Below are 16,300 nucleotides of genomic sequence, written 5' to 3'. Positions count from 1 at the left end.
TCTTCCACATAAACCTAAACCTAACCCATGTAGTTACTTTATACTACTGTGTACTTACTGTAAGTACACCCCCAACCCTACCCCACACTCTAACAGACCGTTCAAACGCCCCCTCCCTTTAACCCATTACTCCGACCTGCAGATACTTGAAATAAAGTGCAACCAGAAAACGTTGTTTTAACAACAATTTTATCTTCTTCTTTTTTTTCAACACAGTGCAAAATGACCCAATAACAGATGCTCAGTTATGGTTTCCCCTCATTTTGCAGATGCAGCAGGACGTCCTGCTAACTGGGCTCCGGGAAAAAAGAAGAAAGACTTCTCCTGCAGTGACAGACTGGTAATGACGTTTAAAAGTTTGGACGGGGTGGTGGAATTTTTTTCCCCTTCCCGACACCTAAAACCCAGGTGGAGAAATGCCGGTGTTATGACAATTTGTGCTACCCTGTCAGATTTTGCTACCTCCCATTGAAACTGTAGGTAACGTTAGCAAAATCTGAAAAATGCTAACGTTACCTATCAGATTGTGCTTCCAGCGTGATATTAACGTGGTCTATGGCTTTATTAACATCTACACCTACCCCAACAGTAAACCTACCCTTAAGGGGGTCGCACACCGGACGCGTAGCTTGGCGCCGCGCAGCGTCGCGCCACGTCTTTAAAATGTGAACACATTGTTTTCTATGAGAGTACGCACACCGGCGGTGACATTCGGCGCCTGTCCGCGGCACCCAGCAACGCCACAGAGCGCCATGTACATTGTTTTACATTAAATGTATATTATATTTCTCTCAAATCGTCGTTAATGTACATACTGACTTCACCCTGTGCTGCAAGATACATTAGTTTCACATTCTAAGTTTAACAGCTTGAATAAAGTCTAAAAATGTATAATAAACGTAGCATTTTCTTTCCTTTTGCTTTGTTCCATGTACACTAACCTCAGTGTGAAATATTAAAGCATAGACATGTAACGTTTCCCTGTTGACGTAAAACACCCCCATTGTGCAGCTCTTCTATCAGGAGTCGAGTTAAAATTGAGCTCGCGCGTATATAATGTGCGCGGCTGGTGTGCGATACCTGTGAGTTGTCAGAGACGCGATGCTGCGCGGCGCTGAGCTTCGCGTCCGGTGTGCGACCCCCTTTATAATAATGCATATACAGTCATTTTGTGTTATTTATCAAGACAACAATGATGTAATATTGATGTATGTATTTGTAGTAAGCCCGGGTAGGTCAATCTGACGAGTAGGTTAGCTAGCTAGCTAACTCAGCACATCATTGCTTGGAAATAATGACGGTTCTTGGTTCATAATGCATATATTTGAACGTGAAATAAAATAATTAAAGGGATGACGGAGTTACGTTAGCCTTGCATGCTAAAAATATAAGCGGGAGAATGTTATCATTGCAAAGTGGTCAAGCTAACGTCTTGTGTTTATTCCACAAGACTTATGGATTAGCTGTTTGATTTATAATTATTAGATTATTTTCACAAATTTCACTTTACCTGCTGTGGATGAACAAAGCTTTTCCTCAATAAATTGTGTGTTTCCCATTTGAATGGTCAGCATATGAGGCGGCTGCTGCTTGCGCTGCAAGCTTTAGCTTCAATTTTGATCAAATTATTTTCTAATCGGTTGCATATTATGTCGTGGATATATGCATACTGCAGTCCCTTTTGTCTTGCTCTCTCAGATATTTCACCTGTTCGCCAAAAATGACTAATCTCCTTGAAAATGTGTGACACCGGTGCTTACTGTAAATGACTTGCCAGACGTGGCATACAGTTGGTGTTTTTGTAACATTGTTTTAACCACTCTCAGCTTCGACGGCAAACATACTGTTCTCCACTAATGCAGCATCTAGTCAACAAACTAATTACTTTATAGTGATATGAAAACATGTACTGTAGTGTACACTGAATAACATACCGTTTTGTTGTCCGTTTTAAATCATTTTGAAGCCTCACGTGTCAAAACAAACTATACGAGGCATCAGTGTTTTTCTTTCGCCTCTAGAGGCCGCTCTCATAATGTCTCGTAATCTATACTCGTAATGACAGCGCACTCTTCTCAGCCTCTCCAGCAACAGACGCAACCCGGAAAATGAAATCAACCATGGTTGTGCGAGCACTTGTTTGCACATGCTTGCTTGCAGTCTGTGTTCTTCTGACTTTATTTTGTAGTAAGTAACGAAAATGCTTTGGGAAAATGTATCGGAGTAAAAGTAGCTATACAATTTATTTAGGAAATGTAGTGGAGTAAAAGTAAAAAAATGACAGAAATATAAAAACTCAAGTAAAGTACAGATTCTCCCAAAAAATACTTAAGTAACGAAGTATTATTACTTTGTTACATTACACCACTGGTCTTTACTATAGTCACCACAAAATCAAAATTAACAATAATAAAGGAATATAAATTAGGATATTTTACTTTAATTTTACAGTTTTTGTTCGGTAGCTGCTTTTGCCAGTCATTGATCTTTTATTATTATTATTATTATTAATTTATTAATAATCTTTTTAATGCCATGCATTTCACCCTGTTTTCAGTGTAGGCTACATTATTTTACAGAATAAGAACAAAATCCCAGAAATTATAATTCTGATAGAAATTCTAATTGGAATCCTGAACAATTTTCTTTCTGGAATCCTTCAGGATATTTGTGTCAAGGGCGTCACCTGGTAACGTTCCCAGAACATTCAGAGACGGTCACGATGTGGGGTTTTGGGGTCTGGGGACGTTATTTAGTGGACCTTCAGGGGAACATTCAGGACGTTCTGGGAATGTTTAGAGGATTATTACTACATTCGGTTAACTTCCCAAATGTCCTCATAACGTTCTTGCGCGACCATAAAATAACCAAAATAAAACGTCCCCCTAAAGTCATTTCAGGAACGTTATTAAATGACCAACAGAGGACCGTGTGGGAACGTTCTGTTAACGTCCCAAATGTCCTCTTTGTAATGTTCTTATGTGACCATAAAATAACCAAAAGAGAAAGTCCCCCTAAAGTCATATAAGGAACCTTGAACTGCAGCACTTTCATTACCAAAAGAGGACGCTTTAGTAACGTCCCGAATGTTCTGTAAAGGTTCGGAATCTTTGTCACAGTTTCGAGTACTTTTAGGGAACGTTGCGAGAACGTCGCCTTCTGTGGGTACGTGCTCGCTTTTTATAATATTTTGTTAAACAGTTGCTTGAGGAGCTGGGATCATATTTCCCTAACAACACATCAGAAACTGCTGTATTGCTGGATTTCAATGGAGAATTAATTTATCTAGTCTACCTGCTCACTTTAGATAACATTTTAGTCAATAATTTAAGCGATGTAGCCAATATATATTTAATCTGTTGCAAATTCTAATAAAGTAATAAAGTGGCATAACAAGCTACTGTTTGTGCCGTCAGGGCATATGCGAGGTATCATTACTTTATTATTTTACGAGTTCTCAAAAAATGAGTATCCTATGTAGAAGGCTAGATAAAATCGTTTTCCAGCTAAATCCAGCATTATCAAATTTCGTGATGTGTTCATATGAAAATATGATACCAGGAACTTTACACCACAGACAAACTGTACGGATGGACAGAGCATATTTAACTTCTGAACTCTGAAATACTTGTAAAACTTTTAACCTTTAAAGAAAATTTATGTTAAAGTTTTTTGCACTTTATTTAAACTAGGATATTTTACTTTAATTTCAAGATCTTTGTTTGGCAGCTGCTGCTGCCAGTCATTGACCGTTTTTTCATGATAGGCCTATTTGTTAAAGTGAAGATGTTTGATCGTAATAATTCAGGAATTACCTGTAAAATAACAGTGTTTTTCGCTTTATTAAAATTAGGATATTTTACTTTAATTTTACAGGGTTTTTTGGCTGCCATTAATTTGACCATTTCATCATTTACTGTTTTGTTCCTGTTTAATTACTGATTATTTTTGTAATTTTACATGCATTTGTTTGTAATTTAAGAATACAGAAAAAATAATGTATAAAAATAAGAAATACGATAAATTTTGTGAAAAAAATGTGAATTACTGTAATTTTTCATTAATATCATAATACTTAAAATAGTACTTCTAAGTTGTTAATTTGCATACATTGTAATTTTACAGTTTTGAGTATAATTTAAAATAAAAGAAAATGACCATAAAAAAAAAATCACAGCTATTTTCCACAAAATTAGGATTTGTTTTTACAGTGTAGCCTAGCTATGTGCGCCCACAAAACATTTTGGCGGTGTCATATAAATTCAGAAATGAAATCATTCTAAAACGAAATCCAGAATTACAACATTATCTGTTGTGTTAATATGGAAATATGATCCCAGGAACTTCACACCCCAGACTGTGTGTGTGTGTGTGTGTGTTTGCATCTTTTAGTATCTCTGTTTGCTTAGAGGAAATGTCTTTAAGTGACACGTGCTGCCACAAAACCTGATAACTGTGTCAGGGATATTTGAGTCTTTCTAATCTACTTTATGTTGCAAATATTTTAACTATTAGCAGTTTTGCTAGGATACATTTTGGCATGTTCAATGAGTGCTGTAAATGTTGGGACGGTTTTCCCTATGCAGTACAACTAATTGGGTGGATCTGACAGCTTGACAGTGACATGCCCATTAGAAGTTTAGGTGTTCACTAATAGCAAAAAGGTAGCAAATGAACAGCTAATTACACAAAAGTTTTTCTGCAGTGGCATTTCATTTTCATGTGGCTGATGGCCTTTTACTAAGGGTGGAACGATACACTCAGTTCACGTTTTGATGCGTATCGCGATACTGGGTTCACAATACGATACGTATCACAATATTTTGATCAAAATGAAAAATGAAAATGAAATTCAAATAACAGCGAACAAATAGGTATAAACTAATGCAAATGAATGGTAACAATCGTGGCATACAGTTGGTGTTTTTGTAACATTGTTTTAACCACTCTCAGCTTCGACGGCAAACATACTGTTCTCCGCTAATGCAGCATCTAGTCAACAAACTAATTACTTTATAGTGATATGAAAACATGTACTGTAGTGTACACTGAATAACATACCGTTTTGTTGTCCGTTTTAAATCATTTTGAAGCCTTACGTGTCAAAACAAACTATACGAGGCATCAGTGTTTTTCTTTCGCCTCTAGAGGCCGCTCTCATAATGTCTCGTAATCTATACTCGTAATGACAGCGCACTCTTCTCAGCCTCTCCAGCAACAGACGCAACCCGGAAAATGAAATCAACCATGGTTGTGCGAGCACTTGTTTGCACATGCTTGCTTGCAGTCTGTGTTCTTCCGACATTATTTTGTAGTAAGTAACGAAAATGCTTTGGGAAAATGTATCGGAGTAAAAGTAGCTATACAATTTATTTAGGAAATGTAGTGGAGTAAAAGTAAAAGTTGACAGAAATATAAAAACTCAAGTAAAGTACAGATTCTCCCAAAAAATACTTAAGTAACGAAGTATTATTACTTTGTTACATTACACCACTGGTCTTTACTATAGTCACCACAAAATCTAAATTAACAATAATAAAGGAATATAAATTAGGTAATTTTACAGTTTTTGTTCGGTAGCTGCTTTTGCCAGTCATTGATCTTTTATTATTATTATTATTAATTTATTAATAATCTTTTTAATGCCATGCATTTCACCCTGTTTTCAGTGTAGGCTACATTATTTTACAGAATAAGAACAAAATCCCAGAAATTATAATTCTGATAGAAATACTAATTGGAATCCTGAACAATTTTCCTTCTGGAATCCTTCAGGATATTTGTGTCAAGGGCGTCACCTGGTAACGTTCCCAGAACATTCCGAGACGGTCACGATGTGGGGTTTTGGGGTCTGGGGACCAAGGCTTGACATTAACTTTTTTGCTCACCAGCCAATGTGGCTAGTGGTTTTCCAAAGTTACTAGCCACTCAGCATTTTCACTGGCCACAATTTTGCTGTTGGGAAATTACATTTTATATGATTATATTTGACTCTGGCATTCTTAAATTACTTGATTTTGTGTCATTTTACTTGATTTGCAAGATTTAAAACCCTTTCAAACTTACAAATGCAGATTGACCACCCAAATCAAGACTATACATGAGGTATACAGTTATTTTTGTTAGGCTATATAAAAAGAACAAAGAAGCAAATTACAAATAGTAATTTAAAAAAAAAATCTGATACATATGTTTATTTAGCAAACATGTATTTAACATTTTTTGATGTTTGATTAACATTAATGACAGAGGGGTATTTATTTGGGGGCTGCTGAATGCAGGGACGTCATATACTGACACATATCCAGTTTTTACCCACCTGTTTACTTCCACTTAGCCGTAAGCCATAGCCGACTGTATTCACGCGAGATACTCCACACGATGCACTTTGACATCTGTGTGTGCGTGTATTCAGACGCAAGGAGAACTGATCGTGCACGCGAACGCTTCTGTTGTGTCATTTAGCGTGATTCCGCCTATCCCACCTTCATAACCGCAAGTTAATCGATAAAGAATTGTGACTGAATTGTAATTTTGTGATACGACGAGCTTGGCTACTTTTCATTTGGCTGTAAACTGAAATTATATTCAACCCGCCAAAGTGGCTAGTGGGAGTGGCTGTCTTACCCGCCACAGCTGAAATCTACCCGCATTTGGCGGGTTGGCGGGTGTTAATGTCAAGCCCTGCTGGGGACGTTATTTAGTGGACCTTCAGGGAACATTCAGGACGTTCTGGGAATGTTTAGAGGATTATTACTACGTTCGGTTAACTTCCCAAATGTCCTCATAACGTTCTTGCGCGACCATAAAATAACCAAAATAAAACGCCCCCCTAAAGTCATATCAAGAACGTTATTAAATGACTAACAGAGGACCGTGCGGGAACGTTCTGTTAACGTCCCAAATGTCCTCTTTGTAATGTTCTTATGTGACCATAAAATAACCAAAAGAGAAAGTCCCCCTAAAGTCATATAAGGAACCTTGAACTGCAGCACTTTCATTACCAAAAGAGGACACTTTATTGACGTCCCGAATGTTCTATAAAGGTTCGGAATCTTCGTCACAGTTTCGAGAACTTTTAGGGAACGTTGCTTGAACGTCGCCTTCTGTGGGTACGTGCTCGCTTTTTATAATATTTTGTTAAACAGTTGCTTGAGGAGCTGGGATCATATTTCCCTAACAACACATCAGAAACTGCTGTATTGCTGGATTTCAATGGAGAATTAATTTATCTAGTCTACCTGCTCACTTTAGATAACATTTTAGTCAATAATTTAAGCGATGTAGCCAATATATATTTAATCTGTTGCAAATTCTAATAAAGTAATAAAGTGGCATAACAAGCTACTGTTTGTGCCGTCAGGGCATATGCGAGGTATCATTACTTTATTATTTTACGAGTTCTCAAAAAATGAGTATCCTATGTAGAAGGCTAGATAAAATCGTTTTCCAGCTAAATCCAGCATTATCAAATTTCGTGATGTGTTCATATGAAAATATGATAATATGAATATATTATGGTATCATATTTTCATATGAAAATATGATACCAGGAACTTTACACCACAGACAAACTGTACGTACGGACAGAGCATATTTAACTTCTGAACTCTGAACGTCATAAAACAAGCTACTAAATTCACAAAAAAGCTTCATTGATTGTCACCATTTTTGAGATTCACATATTGATTCTTGATGTCTCTGTGATCCAAAAAAAAAAAAAAAGGCTGAAACATTTTTCTGCATAATGACTTAAAATTTAGAATAGTAGGTTATGATTCCACAATATCACAAAGTTACAGTAGCCTAAATCATAGGAAATTAACAGTTAATTTACTCAGAAATTTGACACTATGTGATATCAGTGAATCAGGCCACTTCATGATAACCATATCATCAATTCCTATAACAAACATGCATTAGAAACACACAGTTAAAGCAGTCAGAGAAAAACTAACATGAAAAAGTCAAGGGTCAAGAGCCCAACTAAAACCAACACTGACCTCCATAATGGTGACACCAAACTCTTTTCAATAAGACATCAACATCTAAATCTTTAATTCTCAAGAAGAACCATAAAGTCTAATAAGTGCTGAGATCTTGAGAGATCTGTTAGTGTTTAATGTTCATGTGATCAAATCAGGAAATACTTGTTTAAAAAAAACTTTTACTTTTAAAGAAAATTTATGTTAAAGTTTTTTGCACTTTATTTAAACTAGGATATTTGACTTTAATTTCATTAATATTATTAATATATTAACATTAATATCATAATACTTAAAATAGTACTTACAAGTTGTTAATTTACATACATTGTAATTTTAAAGAGTATAATTTAAAAGAAAAGAAAATGACCATAAAAAAAAAAAAAAAAAAAAATCACAGCTATTTTCCACAACATTAGGATTTTTTTTTTTTTTACAGTGTGGCCTAGCTATGTGCGCCCACAAAACATTTTGTCGGTGTCATATAAATTCAGAAATGAAATCATTCTAAAACATTTTCTGTTGTGTTAATATGGAAATATGATCCCAGGAACTTCACACCCCAGACTGTGTGTGCCGACAGCCACTTGGGCTATAATGATATTCATAGATCTAACAGTATTTGATATTTGTGTATGATTTGGCAATAGAGGACAGAGTTGTGATCTTTCATGATCTGTTAGATATTATTGATATGGTGTTGGGTACCCTCTGTCAGAGCAGGGTAAAATCCAGTGTAAAATCAGCTGGACAGCTGCACAAACATCTTTTAGTATCTCTGTTTGCTTAACCTCAACCCTTTAATATTTGCAGAATTATTGAAGTAATTTACTGGGTCATGTATCACTCTGCAATACATGTGAACTAAAATGATTTCAAGTTGATCTATTTATTTGACAAGTAATCTTGTATTTCAGTGTATTAATGAGCAGTGATGACATAACACGTTTAATATCTAGGCACTTTTCTGCATCTGTAAATTTTACACATACTGTAACACAAAACAAATTGATAACAAAAAAAAACTTAATTTATCTGTAATATTATAATTTATGTTCATTTTATAAAAGCAAAACTAAGCCATTTATTTTACATGTTGTTTTCGTCTGTTCTCTGATAGACACTTTGCAAAGTTTGCATAGTCTTGATAGTTATGTTGCTTAAAAAAAACCATCTAAGCCTACTGTATAAGCAAAACTGGACAATTGTATAGATTTGTATTATTTCTCACTATACATGAACATGAAAGGAATTAAATATTTTCATTTACCTGTAGGCTTATCTTTTCTCGGGTATCTTGCTGCAGATGTAAAACACCGTCTCTGTCAGGGACTTTTCCTCCGAAGAGGCAAGGGAGGCAGTAAAAAAACTGGATGAGAAAATAATCAATATTACAATAATTTAAACAACACAAATGTTACAAAATTTGGCATTATAAAATGTAAAAGTTTCTAAAGAAACATTGTCAAACAGCGACACCAGCAGGTGAAGTTACAGCTTCAGGTCGCTGTGCCTCCCTTCAGCTCATAGAAATAATGCAGAACCCCTAAAGCGTGCGGAGGGTTCAGTCTAGGGGTGCGTCCGAGAACCTAGGTAGCTGTCTTGTTGCCTCGCTGTCGTATAAGAGAATGACTTGTACGGCAGCGTTTGTGCATGAAAGTACCTCACGAAATTGATTTCGGACAGACTTTTGAGGCAGCGTAACAGTTTAATGATCTACAGCAATATAGCATGAGCTTTGGTGAGAACTAAAAAAAATGGGTCATTCCACGAAATCGGTGCCTTTTCAAAAATTAAAAAATAAAATAAGTTTAATTAAAAAAAAAAAATTATATGTATGAAATGAAGACAACTTAAAATGACAAGAAATTGTATTGTGCCATCTCAGGCTATATAATATTTTATTTTATTACTACTTTTCTTCCTCATGTTTTGATATTTTTGTCAACCCTGTTACAGACATAATCATCACTATATACTACAGTTTTAATTAGAACTATGTAATAGTTTTTACATATATGAGCAGTATTTTTGTCACATTTTTCGTTGTTTCAAATTTGTTTTTTTTTTAAACAAATCTTATATTTGTCATTCAGAGGACCAAAAACATCAGAATTTTGAAGGCTGATCACCTGTCAATTAAGAAAAATATATATATTTACAAGATAGATATTAAAAGAAGGGCTTTGTCCAAAACAAAATAATGTGATTGTTACAACCGAAAAACTTAGAAGGCCTTTTCAAATATTATTTTTACATTATTTATGAAATTAATGACAGTAACAGGATTGACATAATGGTAACAGGACTGACCAGAGTAACAGGGATGACGGGACACATTCTTCAGCATACAATCTACATACTTTTTTAGATAATACTGTCAAGTTTTTTTACGTTTTAATTTACATTATATTGTTTTGCATTCACTTTGCATGGCTGTATTAGTGAACCATTCAATTTCTAAGAGATCAAGAGCCTTATTTATAAAATGTTGCACAGAAACCGTCCTAAATAATATTACGATCATTTCTCAGATGTGCGTATGTGAGATTCTTAGAATGAACGTACACACAGAAAACAAGCGTATGACTCTTTCAGATGTGAAATATATAGCCTAAATCGCAAATAAATCTTGAACTGGTGCGCAGCTGAATGGTTTTGATTCTCTGTGTTGTAAACAACACCCAATTAATGTCATTTACATATAAAAGATCACCAGTCATCATCCAAATCGTTTAATTTAGAATGGCTCTGTTACAACAGAGACACGGAGACTGAAGTAGAAGCAATCCAGTTAAGTATTTATTTACAAACAGTAGAGCACAGAATGATAACAGGCAGATATGGCGTGATGAGAGATGAATAGGGTATAATACTGTCCTTTTCAACTTGCAGATGATGGATGAGAGATGCAGTTGAGGGAGACGATGGAGACACTCACACACACAGGTAGGTTTGCACACGGGGAGACCAGGAGACGAAGGAGATGAAGGAGATCGCTGGAGCAGGTAGGTAAGTAGTTTGGGAGTCCTTAAGGTAAGCATACATATCATGTAGTGCGAACGAGACTGGACAGTGAGTGTGTTTGAGTGTGGTGGCTTTATGGTGCTGGTGATTGCAGGGTAATGACGTGCAGGTGGCGGTGATTAGAAGGCTGGTGATTGAGTGCGTGGGTACTGCAGTGAGGTGGAACCTGACGTGTCTGTGACAGGCGAGCTGTAAGAATAGCTTTGATTTCCAAAAAACCTGCAGTAATCTGACAAGGAAAAGTGTGTACTGTACTTCTGTTCAAACTCTGATGTGGCGCTAAGCACTTTTCCACGTTTTTATAAATATGAGCGTTGGTGTGGATCTCTAAGATCAAATCTGTGCATATGCACGCTTTAAATGTTTTAAAGCTACTGTAATTAGACCCATGCGTCCATACGTTTTGTCTGTGTCAGTCTGTCCCCTCACAGAGCTTAAAATATTCACTGCCCTCCGTAATACATTTAAATAGTTCATACTTACGAGATTCCTGAACAATAATAATACTACCAATACTACAAATACTAATTAAAAATGTAACTGATGGTCATATGCCACCCACACTAAATGATATAGACAACAATAATACACCTGGGATGACCTTTTAAAATCTTTCCATTTGACACAGATAAATGTTAAATACAGAAAGGATAAGGTGATTGTCATCACTGTTACCCACGTCATGACATGTTACCCTAAAAAGTAACAGGTTTGACAATTTCAAGCTAATTTGCTATTTGCTAGCTAACAGACCAGATCACAAAAGCACATTTTGTACAGTTTAAAGGGATATTACTTGTAGATAATAATTATGTTACATTAAATAAATAAGGGTATAAATGTATACTTCAAAAATGGTAACAGGTTTGACACTGCATGACATCCCCCCTTCAGTCAAACCTCATAAATCATCAAAAATAGAAAATTATAGAAGAGAGAGAAACTTATTTTTATTTGAACTGTTGGCATCCTGGTTTAGAGATGATGTAACTTCCTGGAAATGATGTCACTGAAATGTACCATTATTTATACAGGGTTCTTTGGTGAGGGTAACAGGGCTGACATGAAATAGGGGACACCGATAAAATTATATATATTTTATGAAAAATAATATATACTTATGCTAAAACATTGCTTGACAATAAGACTATACTTAGAACAATATGCAAAAGTGATTTTTGTATCGTTTTGCATTCAATTTGCAAATTAAAAGTCCTGCTGAAAAAGAACAATCATAGCAAGGGACAGGCCAAAAACCTTACACTTATGAGAATAAATACAATTATTTAAAATAATATTTAACTGACATAATATTTGGTGTAATATTGATAAAACAATGCACAGTATTGATATGTTTTTAAATCACAAATTTATTTGTTGTTATAGTACTTCTATGTCTGGTTATTTCTTAGGGACGCAAAAGGCACCGATTTCGTGGAATGAACCAAATATTTAATTATTACAGTAGTAATTTCTCGCTAGAAATTATATCAAAATTGAAATATGTTGGTCAAAATCTTACATTTATACACAAACTGAGCAGCAAACGCAACTTTCGGACGCCATTTTTATTTTTCTAGCTCAACTGTCACAGAATGGATTCTGGGATATCAAAGGCAGCTAACGATACATCTATGCTTCCTTCAAAAATCGATCTGAGGGAGGCATCTCATGAGACAGGAAGTGAAGCTAACATTGGATTCGGACGTGCCTTAATGCCTTACCAAAGCCACTGGAAGGCAAGCCTGCAACCTTTAGCCAAAAAAGCGTAACGGCTAGTGATGTTACGTTCTGTTCCGAGGCTTCGGAGCGTGTGTTTGAGGCTGAAACGCATAGTGAGGCTTGTATCATTTTATATCAGTGACGTCATTGATGACGTTCGAAGCCTCACTTTTGCCTGACTGTTTCTAATGGTTCGACTGGATGCGGTACATATATTCGCACAATATTTTGACAGATATATAAACCCATGAGATCACCACAGATTGTGTGGTTTTAGAATAATAATATCTCCCCTCCTGCATATAATGACCAAAGAATTCACTACACACATTTAACCCTTATGTGTTGTTGGGGATGTTTTCATCCACTATGGGGTGTTACTCAGGTATTTTGAGTCTTAATTTGGCCACAACTTTCTCTATGTTTCAGCAAATGGAATGATTTTTGGTGACAAATCTTATTTTGATACATATTTTGGGAAAATGCTTTGCAAATTTTAAAAAACTCAAAAATAAACTGTGGGCAAATTTACTACCCTTTCGTTATGTTCGTGGATGAAAACATCCACTAAATGAAAACTGCTGTAAAAATGTTTTTGCATAAATCTGTTAATCAACCTCAGTCCTGATCAAAACTACTAAATGTTTTAAAAAAAATCCAGGATTTTTACTCTTTTATTGCCAAGTTTGTAAATGATGTCACTGATTTGGGAAAAAAACAAAACAAAAAAAACTTATTTTCAATATAAAAAGTGATTGTGGACTGAATTTTATTTTTTATTCTTGGACATGTGAAAGATTAGTAACAACATTGGTTTTGATGCATTGTTAGTTTTTGTGCAGCATCAGATTTTATTTTTTCTTCCATTATAACGACATTTTTGATTGCAAAGCCATGATACCATATAGTCATGCATTCTTTATTGATGGAGGATTTCCCTGTTGGAAAGAGGTAAAATGTCTAATTTTTACAGTTGATCACCAGGTGGCACCATTAACCCTTTAGATAAAAAAAGGTAAATTATGGATTTTGAACTGTTGCCTAAGAATCATAGAGCACAACGGTTTCTGCATGGTAAAGTAGCAGTCTAAAAGATTTGATTGAAAACAGGATACATTTGTTTGTATCTAATAATTGTTTCTTTGTTACAGGATGTCATTGTGTATGTTGCTAATTCCTACATGTTAGTGACCTGGCTTCCACCACTTGTTTCCCTGAGTTGTCCTTTCCGGTGAGTTCTGAAATGTTGTATCTTGTGAATGATTGTACTATCACTGAATATAAACAACATTTATATTTTCTAGGCTCTGATATGTATCTATATATTTTAGCCTAATGTCAACCAGACAGACCTTGTGGTTCTGCCAGCTTGGGTACCTGGCCACTGGCTACTGTGTGTAATATAATTCATATGAGAACTTGTACAGTAAGCTGTAATTTTAGCAATATCCAATATTAAACAATGTGCTGTTGAATTTAGTTTAGTTGTACAATACTATTAATTACAACCACTGAGGGGGGGAGCTTCACCATTCAAAAGGCAATGTCTTAAGGCAGAGTCCAGCGAAGCAGGTTATTTATGCACATACGTTCATTAAGAACAAATAATTACATATGTGTGTACATGAAGAGTTTTTTTTTTTCTTTTCCTAGTTGTTACAGCAGCTACATAGTTGTTCAGATATGAAATTGAAAGGATCATGTACAAGTACTATATTGGTCAGCACCACGGATCATTTCATATCTATTAGTTAACATCAGCATCAAAGACATTTAAAAACATTTCAGCTTAGCTAATTTTCTGTTTGCGATTCAATGTGGATTCTGTTCAACATACAAGACAGACATATTTATATTCAATGCAAAAGATCTCCATGTGGATCATACTGGCTGTTGTCAGACTCCTTATACATTCAAAAATCTCACTGGATTATTACAATTAAATGTAAACCAAAATTTCCTACTCACACACTACAGAAAAAGATATAAATAACTGGCTTAAAACTATTTTTTTTAGTGTGAAAAAATACTAACATGCCTAAGACTTCTGTACAGTACTGTATATATTAATATTTTATTAGTAGTATTATAAAATAATATGAATCTTTATTTTTTTCTTATTCAGAGTATGCAGTTCTGACAACAATCTATCAGGTTTGTCTAAGGCAAGGTTGTCTGTAGTCAGTGTTTATATCATTTTTAATTACTTTTATATAAAAGTATAAATAAACATATGTGTTTTTGTTTCAACAGCTTCCCCTGGAAATCCTCTCCGAAATCCTCAGGGATGTTATCTTGTCAACAGGTGACTCTGGTATGCAGATGGTTTAGGGATGTGGTCACTTAAGAAGTTTTTCGGAAAGCAGCACACTTGGCCTGGCTAGACAGTAAGATTTTTTTTTTTTTTTTCCTGTTCAATGCACATTCTCCAACTGATTTTTTTTTTTTTTAGTATGAGGCAGTTAAATGTTTTATTTATCTTTACTGTATTTTGTCTTTACACTTTAAGTGTGGCCAACTGGAAGAATTTCTCTCCCGTCTACCGGAAGGAGTTGAGACGGATGTACAGCATCAGGGAATGCTTGCAGTGCAGAGCCCTTTTCAAGTCATACCCACCAGACTATAGGGGAAGAGGCCGATGTGGTGAACTTCTGGACTTTTACTCAGATGTGTGCACAGGATTTTGCTCCCAGGACTTTTTTTTTGCGGCAGGAAACACATTGGTGTGTTAAGTTCATGGAAGGGAAAGAGAGAATGAACTGAGATCAACTGGTTTTGATGTATTAATTGATGTCATTTAAAGTTAAACTTTGCAGTGTTTAGTGTTCTAATAAAAACATGGCAAACACGTGCATGACAACAGGTTTCAGTCATTTGCATTAATGTGTCGTTTTTTAAGGTTTCTAATATTTCATGTTAACATAATTTTCTATGTACTGCTTTAAGCAGGCATGAAGTCCATCTAATTAATGAATTCTTAATTTAGCTGTGACAATTCTGTGTAATATTTCAATTACCAATGATTTTAGAAAAGTGTTTAAAGGGGTGATTAAATGTATTGTTTTTAAGTTTTTTATACAGAAGTGGGTAACTACATTCAGGATTAATGAGGTTTTCAGTAGTGCAGTTCAGATAACAAATAACAAAATGACTTAATTTTGTACCAAAACTATGGTTAATTTTCGAAGGGGTTAAAATTATGTCATCATTTATTTACCCTCATGTTGTTCCAAACCGGTAAAAGTTTCTTTTGTCTGAACAAAAAGTAGATGTTTTGAAGAATGTTAGTATCTAAACTGTTTCGGTGCCCATTGACAAAAACAAAAACAAATAAACAAACAAACAAACAAAACAATGAGACATTTCTTAAATTATCCTCATTTATGTCCAACAGAAGTAAGTCATATTTGGAACAACATAAGGGTGAGTAAATTATGACAGAACTTTAATTTTTAGGTGAACAACACCTTTAAGATAAATGTTAATGTGCTCCCTAAAATCACAAGTGGCCCCTGCCTGCCTTATTTGAGCATTTGTTTTAACATACATTAATATTGTGTATTTGA

At 35.1% G+C, this 16,300-nt stretch overlaps 1 long non-coding RNA gene across 1 annotated transcript; it reads left to right on the top strand.

Annotated features, from left to right (window-relative positions):
• Positions 1-13,263: 13,263 nt before the first annotated feature.
• Positions 13,264-15,422, top strand: LOC137004960 (uncharacterized). The gene is made up of 4 exons (XR_010892193.1): positions 13,264-13,965; positions 14,860-14,888; positions 14,988-15,121; positions 15,244-15,422. It is a non-coding gene; the product is annotated as an uncharacterized lncRNA (long non-coding RNA).
• The last annotated feature ends 878 nt before the right edge of the window (positions 15,423-16,300 follow it).

The sequence above is a fragment of the Chanodichthys erythropterus genome, chromosome 17 (assembly GCF_024489055.1).
Source record: "Chanodichthys erythropterus isolate Z2021 chromosome 17, ASM2448905v1, whole genome shotgun sequence".
Lineage (NCBI taxonomy): Eukaryota > Metazoa > Chordata > Actinopteri > Cypriniformes > Xenocyprididae > Chanodichthys > Chanodichthys erythropterus.
The sequence above is the reverse complement of the archived record's forward strand: the minus strand, read 5'-3'. Positions and strand labels throughout refer to the sequence as shown.